Source organism: Phyllobates terribilis, unplaced genomic scaffold, assembly GCF_046119375.1.
Source record: "Phyllobates terribilis strain yellow unplaced genomic scaffold, ASM4611937v1 Scaffold_2__4_contigs__length_985480577, whole genome shotgun sequence".
Lineage (NCBI taxonomy): Eukaryota > Metazoa > Chordata > Amphibia > Anura > Dendrobatidae > Phyllobates > Phyllobates terribilis.
The window spans coordinates 299,357,671-299,372,507 of record NW_027362762.1 but is presented as its reverse complement, the minus strand read 5'-3'; the positions used below and the strand labels follow the sequence as shown (position 1 = coordinate 299,372,507).

Genomic DNA, 14,837 nt, shown 5'->3' with positions numbered 1-14,837 from the left:
ATTATATGTCTGCTTTAAATGTGCTAGCTATGACAGCACAACATCACTCCATACTGTCAGCCTCCCACTAACTTTCTTCTGTTCCCTACATATCGCTGAGTATGTCTTCTCAGCTCTATGAAATTGCACCTTCAGCTGTTTCTACAGATCATCTGACAGAGAACATAGGTTTCTCTGTGCATGTATAATGATCCGCTATAAGGTCCTGCGTCTCATATTCATTTATAGCGGCACAGTGACAGATGTCAGAGGAGGTTACATGGGTGCATACAACATCAGCCTCTTCTGAGAGGTCATTATTCATGAATAGAGAGGGCCAGGAGGTCAGTCAACATTGTGCAGTCAACTTGTCTAGACAGTTTTGGTGGCTTTTTTTTTTTATTTATTGAAAATTGTACGCAAGGGGGCAGAATCAAGAAGTATTGGAAAATCCCCTTACAGAAGACATCCTTGGACTGTATTGTTGAGTTGGACCATTAAGTTAACTATCTAATGGGAGTTATGTCATACCATGTTATGTTCCTTCTTTTCCATTTGTTATACTACTTGTATATTATGGGCACTGATCCTTTAAATAGACTAATGTGAGCAAAGCTTTTTAAGTGAGGGCACCTTACATGCAATGCCTAACCACAATCCTTATATAGTAAGCCAGGAAAACTGCCCTGTATGGTTTATATGTTACATGACCACTTTAACAGATTTGCATACATTTCAATGTATTTTTGTGGGCACTGAACTATTGATTGGTGTGCAGTTGATTCACAGGCTGGTTGAGGTCCCAGATCACCTGTGTAGGACACCTAAAGTGAGGCGCTACACAAGCCCAATTCTAGACGGGTCTGGAATATAAAATGAGAGATCTCCCATGATTAGGTGCAGCGAATGTTAGTTGGCGAAAGTATGCGACTGAGCCCAGGCAACCAAAGGGTACCTCTGTTGTCTTGGCACAATGATGGCTGAGAGACCTGCTCAGGACTGCTGTCAAATTTAGAATTCTAACACTGGGTCACACAAAGTGCTAGATAGGTCTTGAAATGGCAAGTGACTTTGGTATGGTTACTACCAGTTGGTTACTTTAGAAGTGGAGGAACTAGTTGACCAGAAATATTGTCTCTGGGTCAATACAGTGATGGATGCTAAAGTGACCTGCAGCCATTGACTGCACCAGCGTTCATTCACTGAGACCACTACAGTGAGATGGTGTCGCATTCGAGACTGGTCTGTGTGCAACATGGTCCTGAAACTTGAGGATGAAAGCGGAGCTATGGCCTCTAATGCTGTGACCTTAGACACTAATTGAGCTGTCAACTGAAACAAGAGGCTTTCGTGGCGTGATTCACCGAGGAAAACTAGAGACGTGTGGAGAGGGTGTGCGTCTCTGTAAACTTGTGCTCTGCATTCTGGACTGTTCCTGTAAGAGATATGGCAGACAGATCTAAGTGTGATCTGCTATGAGGTGTGCCAGACTACCCACCTGGATCTAAAGCTGCTGGGCTTTGTTTGTTGCCAACATGTGGGGACTGTACAACACATTGAAGATTTGCACATTATATTACTGTCCTTCACTCCACAAAATTGTGTGACATGCACTAAAAACATAACTTTAAATGGGTTTATCATGCTTTCTAGATTTAGGGGCCTTTGCAGCTGTGTGCTGCTGAATGACGGCAGTTCGGATGTTACGTCTCTGGCCGGAACTGTGTTCTCCGATCCTTCCCGCAGAAGCAGCTTGCCCCTGCTGCATCAGAGAAACACAGGGGCACTGAAGCTGGCCAGATCTAGCAATCCAGCCTCAGAGTAAGGGCTTGCTCACATGAGCGTATAACACGGCCGAGTGCTATCTGATGTTTTATTCAATTGCACTAAGCCCAATGTTATTCTATGGGGTAGTGCAGATCAGCTATTTTTTTCTGATGCTGATTCGGCATGAGAAAAAAATTGATGCATTTTGCGAGTGGCTCTGGAATTCGGGTCACACACACCCATACAAGTCTATCTAAGAGTTTGAGCCCAGTGTCATTAGCATAATAAAGCTGATTCTTTTGTATGAGAGAATCATCGCTCATGTGACCACAGCCTTATACTCACAAGCTCTATAGAAAAGTACTTGTTAGTGCTGCGCTCTTTGTCTAGGATACCAGCCATTTCTACTAGACTGCAGGGGTATCTGTTAACATAGGCAGTATGCACTAAATGTATTATATGTCCTGTTTTGTAATTTGGTACATGACGAGACATGATATAGGAGATATACAGCTTGCTTTTAATATAATGCCATTATTTGTGTTAGTTACTTTAAAAAAGAAGAGGAAGTGTGACTTCTACATGGAGTCAGATTGATGGTGGTTTTCCTGTCTCCTATTGAATTTAATGGAAAGAGAATGAAGATAGGTCACCTGGATTTTTAAATTTGTGGTCTCCACAGATTACTGATCTTTCACGTGTTTAGTTACTGGAATCTGTCCGCTGATTCATGCTGCCCAAAACATTGACAAAATAAATCAGACACTGGTGTATTTGCAGTCGTGTATATTTTACTTTGAAACACTTTGGTGTTTTAGATAAAAAGTTTACATACCCTGGCAGAATTTTTCCTTTCTTGGCCTTGTTTCAGAGAATATGTATGATAACAAAAAACTTTTTCTCCACTCATGGTTATTAGTTGGGTGAAGCCATTTATTGTCAAACTGCTGTGTTTTCTCTTTTTAAATCTTATTGACAACCAAAAACATCCAAATGACCCTGATCAAAAGTTCACATACCTTGGTGATTTCAGCCTGATAGCATGCGCAGAATTTGACACAGATGGGTTTGAATGGCTACTAAAGGTAACATCCTCACCTGTGACCTGTTTGCTTGTAATCAGTGTGTGTGCATAAAAGCTGAGTGAGTTTCTGGGATCCAGATAGACTCTTGCATCTTTCATCCAGCCACTGACGTTTTTGGATTGTGAGTCATGGGGAAAGCAAAAGAATTGTCAACGGATCTACGGGAAAAGGTAATAGAACTGTATAACACAGGAATGGGATACAAAAAAATATTCAAGGAATTGATAATTCCAGTCAGCAGCATTCAAATTGTGATTAACAAATGGAAAATCAAGGGCTCTGTAAAAACCAAACCACAGTCAGGTAGACCAACAGAGATTTCGGCCACAACTGCCAGGAAAATTGTTCGGGATGCAAAGAAAAATCCACAAATAATATCAGCTGAAATTCAGGACTCTAGCGGTGTGACTGTTTCAAGATGCACAATAAGGAAGCACTTGAAGAAAATTGGGCTGCATGGTCTAGCTCGCCGACAATACACCAAACCGCACAGAGGCAAGCCTCAAAACTTCTGAAACATGGTAATTTGAAGTGATGAGACCAAAATTGAACTGTTTAGACACAACCATAAATGTTACATTTGGAGAGAGGTCAACAAGGCCTAAGATGAAAGGAACATCATTCCTACAGTAAAGCATGGAGGTGGATCGCTGATATTTTGGGGAAGTGTCAGCTACAAAGGCACAGGAAACTTAGTAGAAGTTGAAGGAAAAATGAATGCAGCACGTTATCAGCAAACACTGGCGGCAAATTTGCACTCATCAGCTCAGAAGCTGCGCATGGGACGTACTTGGACGTTCGAACGTGACAACGATCCAAAACACAAGGACAATTCGACCTGTCATTGGCTACAGCAGAACAAAGTGAAGGTTCAGGAGTGGCCATCTCAGTCTCCTGACCTCAATATCATTGAGCCACTCTAGGGAGTTCTCAAGCGCAGTTCATGCTAGACAGCCCAGGAATTTACAGGAACTGGATTATTTTTGACAAGAAGAATGGGCAGCTTTACCATCTGAGAAAATAAAGAACCTCATCCACAACTACCACATAAGACTTGAAGCTGTCATTGATGTTAGAGGGAGCAATACACGGTATTAAGAACTGGGGTATGTGAACTTTTGATCTGGGTTATTTGGATGATTTTGGTTGTCATTAAGATTTAAAAAGAGAAAACACAGTAGTTTGACAATAAATGGCTTCACCCAACCAATAACCATTAGTGGAGAAATTTTTTTTTGTTATCATTCATATTCTCTGAAGCAAGGCCAAGAAAGGAAAAATTCTGTTGGGGTATGTAAAGTTTTGAGCACAACTGTATGTATAGGGAGAACCCTGTCCAGGTGTGGAGAAGCTGCTTCGTACTAGGCTGATCAACCGTCTCCAACTAGTTATCCAAAACACATAACCCTTGCTTGATTTTCAAAGTAGTTTTTTTCTGAAACGCCAAAGTCTTTCAAAGTAAAGCATACATGGCTGAAATTACATGTTCAGGCAGCATTAATCAGCTCACTGATTCCCTTTTATATACAGTACCCTGATTTCCTCCCAAAAATCTAGACTTTAAAGGGTAGATTCATCAGTTTACGTCAGAATTCTGGCATAAAGCTTTTTGCAAAATTGCACAAAAAATTTGCAAGATTTCAACTTTTGGCATTTTTACGGCAGCTCCACCAACTTTTTGAAAATCGGGCAGAGCTTAGCGGAGGGTTCGTGGTTTCATGCCCTCCACAATGCTACAAAAGTGTTGCAAATTATAACACAAATGTAGTGGATTTTGCACATGGATGGCAATGTTATACTGATGCACTGCATCTGAAAAATTTTCAAAATTTATTAAGATGTGCATGCCTCTTAACAAATTTGACATATCTTTTGCCAGCGGACCACTCATTAAAAAAGCACCCCTTCCATTAAAGTTTTTATCCTCTTAATATACTGCAGTCATCATATTATATGGCATTGTATACTTACAATTGCTTATTTTGCCCTTCTATCCATTTAATTCTTCTCTTTTCCATTAGGTCTATGACATCACGTGATTAAAAACTGACTAGCTGAATCCTTCTAAGCCCTATATAGAAACAGGAGGTCTGTTTTCTCTGTATGAGTCATGAGTCACTGCAAAAGTCCCTGGCAGGGGGAGGAGTGGAGCAGCTGGATCAGGAGTTGAAAAGGAGAATGATTCAAGCAGGGAAAAGAGATTTTCTGTTTCTACAATGATTGCAATATATTAAGGGGATGAAAACTTTGATGGGAGTGCTTCCAGAAGGTAAAGTTCACACGTTCAGTATTTGTAAGCCAAAACCAGGAATTGGTGAAAAATACAGAAGTGGTGACGTGTTTCTATTATACTGTTCCTTCGATTTGTTCCATTCCTGATTTGAGGATTTTTCAGCGGCGCGGACGTATATCTCTACCTTCACCGCCTTTGGTTTTGGCTTTGAAATACTGATGTAAAATACTGACCAAATACTGAACGTGTGAATGTGGCCTAAGAGTGGTGTACAAAACGTCAGTCTTGAGGAATCACCCCTTTTTGTTGACACTATAAAAATAACTAGAGGTGTAAAAGAATAGATATTATATATAACCAATGTACACAATGCAGTTTAGCGCTCTTTCACACATCCTGATATTTCCGGTACTGGAAAAAACTGTATCTCAGATGTCCTTGTGTACCTGTGTGGCAACCATGTGCCGCATCAGTATTACACGTACCGTCGCTTGGCAATCAGCAGTACAGTTCGCGCTGTTCCCAAGTGCCGGGTGCTGAAGGAATCTCTCATCATTGTCACCTAATTCCCTGAAGCCATTGTCCCCTGTAAACAAACCAAAAATAATGAAATTATCCAGTGTCCCATGCTGTAATCCATCTGACTGACATTTCTGCATCAACATGCACTGTGGCTTGAGGCAACAGACTGTGCTGAGTTTAGTGAGCAGTGTCCTGTCACTCAGTGAGCTCAGCGCATGTCAGGGGCCCACTCACTGCATCGAGTCATTCTGCTCAGCTCCTCAATGTGTGCAGTCGCCTCAAGCCACCATGCACTCTGATCAAGAAATGTCGCACAGATGGATTATGGCGTGGGACACTGGATTAAACTTTGGACAGGTGAGGGATATTGTGGTTGTTGAGTCTTGCATCCAGCACCCGGCGCCTGGGAACAGCACGAGCTGTAGCGCTGATTTCCAGGCACCGGTACGTGTCACACTCATAACACATGGATATAATCATTGTGAACGTGTGTGGGACATGTCAGCGTGTTGTACCCAATGACACATGGTCCGTGGTAACATGCTGACATGTGCACAGACGTGTTTAAGTGTCTCCGGTACGTGTGAAAATTGTCACCACATTTACTGGAAATACTGACATGTGAAAGAGCCCTAATACAAACTTCCTGTTCCAAAATGTTTGCCATCCACTGTTGAACATACACCTGTGTATATTTAATGTGGACCATGTTTATAAAACTGCTCTTTTCCTCTTTTTATGTTCCTCACAACCAGTTTTGATAATGAATGGAATAGTACAGTTAGTAATTTTTCTGACTTTAATCCAGCGGCCTTTTCTCATCACTGTATTTTTATTACAGACTGATGGTCCACAATAAAGAAAGGGTGACATGACTGTGTTTGGTCCAAATTGTGGAGCAAACTCGCCCATTTAAGTGAATGGCCCACCAAAAACAAAACACAGCACACAGATGTGTGTTGCATCCACTTGCTTGCCATTTTCACTGACGCTTTCTTAGAAGAGGCTTTTTTAATATATGAAAAACTGGTAGGTTCACACTGTGTGAAAAAACAGCCCTAGGACCAATGTTATTCAGATGAGCCATTGTGCTCATGCACTAGTTTCTTCCGTATATCGTATCAGACTTGCCAATTCAATTCTATGGCTGTGCAGAATAAAAATCGGATGTTACACGGAGCCACAGTCTGGCATCCGTTTTTGTATGATACATTGCAATTCTGTAACATAGGAAACTGTAAATGATCTTGTAAATGATTAATAGCTGCTGCTGTAAAAAACGGATTGTATACGGACTGCACATTGATGACAAATGAGAAAAATAGTCTGAGTTTTTTTGGATGAAACTCTGACAATGTTTTATATGCTCGTGTGCACTGGGCCAATGACTTTTGAGGCTATGTGCCCACGATGCAGAAATGAAGCGGAAAATTTCGCTTTATTTCTGCATCTCCTTGCCAGAAAAAATATGTGCGAAATTTAACATGCGTTTTTGAAGCGTTTTGCACATGCGGAATTGCCTTGCGTTTTTCTAATGCATTGAGTAGGCAATTCCGCATGCGTAAACGCACAAATAATGGAGATGCTGCGGATTTTTCTGCACATAAAATCCACTGCGGAAAATTCCGCAGCATGGGCATAGAATATGCGGATTGTCATTGGGGACCATGGGGCACGGATTACCAAGCGTTTTTCAAGCATTTCCGCAGCAGAAATTCCACAGCAAAAATGCTTGAAAAACGCATCGTGGGCACGCAGCCTAACACACAGATGGTAAAAGTTAACAGACACCAAAAAGGGATTAAAATTGGATCCAGCCCACTGACTGCTTGTTTTTTGTTGGTTCTTTTTCACGTACAAGGAAAAAGCCTGACCTGGTCACTGACTTACTGCAGACTTTTTTCATGAAACTGGTTTTCAGCCATGTGATGGTCCATTTTCCATACTTGTTTGGTCTTTGTGTCTATTTTTACCATTTGTGTGTCATCCATTTTCATGTTGGAGCCGTCCCAAGTTTCTTCCAGCAACCAGTCAGGGATAAATGGTCAGCACACTAATTGCATCTGATTGCTGTCAGTGTTTTTTTTCACGGGCCCACTCACTTGAATGGGTGGCTTTGGATTGCAAAAAAACTCAAAAATAGTTTAGCAATGAAAATAAAACGTGACCATGAATAGCCCCATAGAATATGTTGTGTCAGTGGGAAAAATTAACAGCACATGAATGTCAAACACAGACATGTGTATAAGGCCTAATACACACAGGTTTTGCAACAGATCAGGGGCATAAAAGTGCCTGTGTAAAACACTGCGTAAAATATGTGTTTTTACTTGCGTTTTTCCCCGATTCATTTGAAGCTTTGGTTCAAATCCAAGGAAAAGACCAGCGGCATGTGCACGAGATTTCAGAAATGTCATTTACTTTGCTGCTACTGCAAAATGAAGCATTTTTTTAACCTTGAAAACGCGTGGCAAAATCGCATTGTATAAACAAACCCTTAGACAAACTTTAAATTCCTGCCATAAAAATAGGGATGCCATGAACTATTCATCCAACATTTGTATATATTTACTCTGTCTATGACCTGGCTACTATTAAGGTACGTTCCCACTTTCAGGACCCGCTGCGGCCCCGATGCTGCAGAACTTCCGCACTAATTATGCAAATTAGCGGACACGCATTTATTTATTTTTTTACACATGCGGATTTTTCTTATTGAGGCAAGTGGGGAAAGCCCGCATGCGGACCCGCAAGAGAAATCGATATGCTGCAGGTTTGAAAGACGCTGAGCCACATATCAGTGTCCGCTGGTGATCCGCAGGTGCCCAGAGACACATAGTGGACATGGGATTTCTAGAAATCCCATCCACTATGCTGTAATATCTGACCACTGTGGTGTTGACCCTGCATAAATACGCAGCGTCAAAACCACAGCAAATCCTGAACGTGGGAACGTACCCTCAGACTACGTTCCCACGAGGAGCTTTTGGTGAGTTTTTGATGTTGCAGATTTTATGCAGCATTTCTGCAAGTAAATTAGGTTGGTTTTCTTTCATTGCATTCATTTTGCATGCATTTATATTGGCACTTAGCTGAAATGGTAAGACGCTGCGTTTTTGACACAGCAAAAATATGCAACATCAAAAACTTATTGTGGGAACAGAGCTTAAGGCCACGTTCACACGTTGAGTATTTGGTCAGTATTTTACATCAGTATCTGTAAGCCAAAACCAGGAGTGGAACAATCAGAGGAAAAGTATAATAGAAACACGTCACCACTTCTGTATTCTTCACCCACTCCTGGATTTGGCTTACTGCCAGGCGGAGTTGTAGGCCTCCCAAACTAACGATACTCTTCTGGCTACCTTGCTAGAAGCGAGTATAAGTAGCCCACGTCCCTGAGTGTACCGTGTGGTGCTCACCCGTATGGCCGGTGACTCGGGGCCTTCTAGTAGCTTCCGCTCCACGACGGCGGTGCTGGTCCCATGCGTGTGACCGTGCCTTCGGGTTTCTTGGCCAGAGGACCTGAAATCCCCTGCCTGACGGATTCTGCTGCTGGGTAGGAGTTAGTCCCCACAGCCTCGGACTCCGGGTCCGGTAAGAAATCTTCTCAGTCAGGGCGAGCTCTGCAGCTGCCAGCCCCTGACTCTTTGTAACACTGCTCCCACAGAGCTCCTGTTGTTTCTTCCTATGCTGCGTCTCTTCTCTGTCTCTGGCATGGCCCAGGAGCTGGGCCCAGCCGGAGCCACAGCTCCCTGTCAGCCCTCCTGGCTGCACTCTCCCTCTCCACTCTCTAACCCTGCCTCAGCCCCAGGTTTATACAGGGGAAGTTCTTCCCCTCCCAGGACTGGGCAGGAGGTGTGGCATGCATAGGATTCCTGACCAAGAGACCTCCCACCTGCTCTCAGACATAACATTGCCGTTACTGTGGAAACCAGACCCCTGGGGTGCCACATTCCCCCCTAGTGAAATTTAGTACTCCGGGACTAAACATATTTTTAGAAAAACATAACAAGGTATAAACAATAATAATACAATAAGAAAAACACATAAAGATGGTTACGGCGTGTCCGCAACCGGGTGCAGTCTTTGAAGAAAAGCAAGGTGTCCATTTCACCAAAACAGGGAGACGTAACCAGGTAGGGGTCTGTCCTGCCCCGAGTCCTTAACAGTCTTTAGTCCGTCCTGGGTTACGCTCCAACTATGTACAAAGGATTCCCGGCAAATCCACCAAAGACTCCCATAAATTACTAGAAACACATAATTATTTACAGGATATGGCTGCTCTCAGTCCTCGGCCAGTGGGGATAAGGAATGGCTGCTCACAGTCCTCAGCCTGGTTTAAGATAGGGGCACATGGGGAACAATTCACTAATCCCAACGGGGACCATATTTTAATTAGCAGCAGTCCTTGTACCCTTACGGGTAACTATTTACAGCTCTTTATTCACGCTACTTCCCTTCAGTAGCTATGTCCTCTTTGTGCTCCCTCCTGAGGGTAGTCCTCAGACCCGTCCGGGTCCTCTTGGCTTTCCTCGTATTGGTAGTACTGCAGCTCCTCCTCGGTTAGCTGGGTTAGTATCTCTGCGACAGTCCTCCTCCCAGGTGGCCAGGGCTTTACCTCCCTTTGGGCTGCCCCGGTTAATTGGGCCACCAGGATGCTCACTTTTTGCTCCTCTGTGAGGGGGTACACCTGGAAGAGGCTATCCAGCTTTTCTCTAAAGTCATGCAGGGTATGTGACTCCCCTGAGTACTTGGGTAGCCAGGCTGCCCCCGGGATATAGGGCATGGTGAAAGGCATGACCGCAACAGCGGTGGCGCTGGCGGGGGTTGAAGCGGTGAAGCTCTCCTCCGTATCCGACATCCTTCTCCCCCCTAGTGGACCGTGGCCTACCTTGCGATGATCCTCTTCCGTAGGCCGCGGCTCCGCAGTGGATCATCAGGGTTGAGGACCTTCCGTCGCGCTCCTGTGACGTCGGCGTCTGCTGGGCTCCTTCCAGGACCTTACGCAACGTCCGGACGTGAGGCGGGGCTTCAGTTCTCGCGCGCTTTCGGAGTCCACGCCCCTCTTCTTCCCGCGCGGCGTCTTCAAGATGGCGTCCAACGGCGGGAAAACTCCACGGATGGCGGGAAGAAGGCAGAAGATGGCGCCGGATGGCGGGAAAACTTCGTGGATGGCGGGAAGAAGACAGAAGATGGCGCCGGATGGCGGGAATCTTCACCACTGGTAAGTTTGAACAGTCTTTTTCAGGCACGCAGTACCCGGTGGTTGCGGGCACGAGATCCTGCCGACTACGCCAAAAGTTGACGCGCCCCCTGGGCCAGTGCTGTTTGGGGGATACCCGGAGTCGGATCAGATGGGGGTTGTAGTCTCCGAGTGGCGGTGACCCGGTCCGTGCCCAGGGTGTCAAGCTCAGTGTGTGGCAGTCCTACAGATGTTGCTGGATGTTCTTTAGTGTCGACTACGCCACCCGTTGATTTGCGGTCAATACGGCCGCCGCTGCAGCAGGGTCCACTGAGGCTGGTGATGTGTGTGCAGCTTAGGTAGTATAACCCCCAACGGGAGGGGTATAGCCTCAGGGGGTCAGGTGTAGAGGATGGTGGTTGTGGAGGTGCAGGGAGGATAGTAATGAGACTCAGAGTCGGGCTGTGCAGTTCAGGGTCTTTACTTACTGCTGTTGTTCTGGTCACTCCGGCCTTGAGTGACCGCCCGAGCCGTGCTGCGTCCACCAGGTCCTGGACTCGGCCAACTCCCAAGTAATTCTGGAGCGTGATCCTGAGCTCCCTTTCTGACGTTCCTTCCCTCTGGCCTTCCCCACCAGGGATCCACCTAAGTCCGGCTCCCTCGGGCCTCTTGTTGGTAAACCCTTGTCTCTGGGTTCCCTGACCCTATTCTTGGTCTGCCTTCCGGGTGGATTTAGTGGGTGGTCGTGGCAGATCCTGCCCACGACCTCCGGTCTCTGGCTGAGGATTAGTGCCCTCCACCAGCTTGGGATCCGGTACCCTTGTGCCAACTCTTCACCCTCTGATCTAATCTTGGGTTCTCGGAGTTCTCTCTTCTCCCCCTCTGGGTCCTTCTTTCTCCTCTCTCTCTCTGGGCCTTGGAGCTGCTCTTCTCCTCTGCTCTCTTCCTCTGACTCTGCACAAAGACTTCTCTACAAAAGACCCTGTTCTAAGATGGTTCCCACCTTATATACTCCCTCTATGTGTGAGCTCAGGTGACCAGCACCCAATGAGCTCCTAGCTTTACCCAGACTGCTCCCCCTATCTGCCCCTACACTACTGGGATGTTCCAACCCCCTCCCACTCCAGCCAGGGACAGACACTGCCGTACCTGCACATTTCTCTAGTGGGAGTACCATTGGTCTGTCCCTCGGAAATGGGATGTGTGTAGTGCATGCAGCCTACTGAGCTCAGTTCCACACTCCATCCTTACCCGGGAGTGGAATACCACACCTCTGGCTTGAGGCGTAATACCCCTGTAGCAGCCGAATCCTCAGGGTGCTACATTACAAATACTGATGTAAAAATACTGACCAAAATACTGTTGTGTGAACATGGCCTTAGAAGCAATGCCTGTGTATAGGATAATACTTACATAACAGATAATGCAATAGTGCAATATTTTTGTGATTAGATAGATATGAACAATGTTTTCTTATAAACACAAGGGTTTGCTCAGGGTATGCTCACGCACAGATTTTTCTTTTATATAAAATTGGGGAAAAAAATGCATAAAAACAAGAGGTGGTGGGGTGCAGCTTTTTTTGTGCAAGTGGTATTTTTTTCTGTAAAATTTGAACTTTTTTTCCAAGGAAAAACGCCTCCAGTATTAAGATTACTTTTTTTCAATGTTGTAAAAAAATTGTTAAAGAAAACAGCACCGTGTGCACGAGTATGTTATTTTATTGCAATCAATAGGAATCTTATTTAAAAAGTATTTGAAGTATTTTTTTGTCGATTTTGGATCTCAAAAATCCACGTAACATACCTTAGTGTGAACATATTCTTACACAGGCACACCGTTTACCTTCTTCCCTTTTGTTAGAAACTGGTCCTAGTCTTGGAACGAGTATGCATGAAATTTTGAGCATAAACCCAGTCGTGTGTGAAGACCCTCTTTATGACTAATTATCGTCTAGCATTCTTCTAGAATCTTGTGTTACATTCATCGCTGTTTTCATGATTTTTCTGGCACTGATTATTTTATACTTTCCCTTTACCGACTCCTTCCTTTTATATGAGATTGATTAAATCCATCAAATATAAATGAAAGGCATTTTATTAATGGCTGTTTGATGAATATGATGAGAACTAGGAATAAAGCGTAATGAAGTACTTACACAATGTGACACTGTTGCTAATTTAAATGGTCAAGTGACTAATGAAATGCAGAAAAGCTGCAGACCTTGAACCATGGATTGCCTTCATCAGCTAATTAATTTTTTTTCCATGTAAGAACAGACAATATTGCTGATTGCTGTACATTATGCGTTTCCTGGAAGGTAGACTGCTTCTTCTTGGATTTTTTTTCTTTTTGAAGTGCTGCAAAATCCCATTCATTTCTATAAACAGACGTGTGCTCGTATTTGTGCAGCATATTAAGCCGCCTTCACATTTACATCTTCTCTGTATTACTTAAAAGCAAACTTGCTTGAATGATGAAAAGTGCAGAGAGAGATGTTTGGGTGCAAGGGGTAGCCACAACAATCCTCATTAGCTTGTTCCCTCCTGTGAAAGCATTTTTCACTTTGTTGAGAATTCATGAAAAGTCAATTCATTACATTCCAGCTGTGAACCTGGGTGGAATTGGTGCGGAGGCAATCAAGGCATACTTAACAAAACAAATCTTCCTACAGACAATAAAACCCTCAATAACTTTCCCCAAACTCGCCCGCTTTACACCTTAGAAGATAGCAATGCTTTCCACCAGATGCATGGAGAGTTTGTGTTTCTGCTCTTGCGTTTGTTTTTACCCCAATTAGATGTATTTTTAATTCACCTTCTCCATATTTAGTTCGCTTTAAAAAAAAAAAAAAAACATATTGCGGTATGTGCGCACAGCATCTTTTTCAGACTTTACAGCGAGCTTCTTATTTTAATTCATTTTTTTATTTTATTAATAAAATAGGGACAGCAGCCTGAAGAATATTCAGGCCACCTTTTATAGGCGCTAAACTACTTTTGAAGCCTGAATCAGTTAAAAAAGGCAGAACATATGCACAGCAAGTCGTTTGGACATTGCTGTGCACTTATTCATTATTTATAATGTTTGCCAAGCACTTTTTCAGGCGAGTTCCAGGTGAAATCTGCCTCAAAAAGACATTGTGTGCTTATATACGACGAGTTATTCTTCAGAGGTATTTCATTAAAATAAGGGCTCAATCAGACGAGTGTATAGTCGGTAGGTTTGCTGTCCATATGCGTAACAAACCACATAAGAAGGTCACACGGACCCATTAGAACCAGTGTGTCATTGCACATGGCAAGCTTTAAACAGCAACCGTGAGCCAGTGACATCCATGATTTGTGAACGCTACTAGCCTGATTTCTAATACAGCTGTCTGAACATGGCCTAAAAAAGGCACACCTTTTCACCCCCAACAAAGCAATGTGATAACAGTGCAGGATACCCCAGGGCTGTGGAGTCGGTAAGCCAAACCTCCGACTCCAACTATGATTCCTCAAACTCCATGACTCCGACTCCCACATACATGGCTCATGTTTAAGTGATACATTTACTGTAGCACAGATTCATCTCAGCAAAAAGTCTAGACCCTTAGATCAGGAATAGGACAGACATTTATAGGACATTTCATAACTTTCCCAAATTCTTATGAAAAAATATTCCCCACAAACTGCATTGATCTACTGTTCCCAATTTATTATATATTTTAGGAGTTGGAGTAGGTCGATTCCGACTCCACCAAAATGGACACTGACTCCGACTCCATGACTCCGACTCCACTGCCCTGGGATAACCACTTACCAACATGTAGATAATAAGAAAATACACATGTGGTATCACTGTGTCCAAAAAAAGTCAGATCTATCAAAATCTAAAAACAATTAATTTAATTGGTAAACACCGTAAACAGGAAAACAAATTTCAAACAGCCCAAATTCTGTTTTTTTGGTTGCTTCAATACTGTAGAAAATGCTGCAAAAAGTGATCAAAATGTTATATCTATTTCAAAATGGAATAATTAAAACGTTGTCTTGAATTAAAAAAATAAGCCGCTTCACAGCTC

The 14,837-nt window shown here is 43.6% G+C and overlaps 1 protein-coding gene across 2 annotated transcripts in view; it reads left to right on the top strand.

The window, feature by feature from the left end:
• Positions 1-14,837, top strand: part of CLYBL (citramalyl-CoA lyase) — a 460,951-nt gene that overhangs the window by 151,595 nt on the left and 294,519 nt on the right. The gene's annotated exons all lie outside the window — the stretch shown is intronic.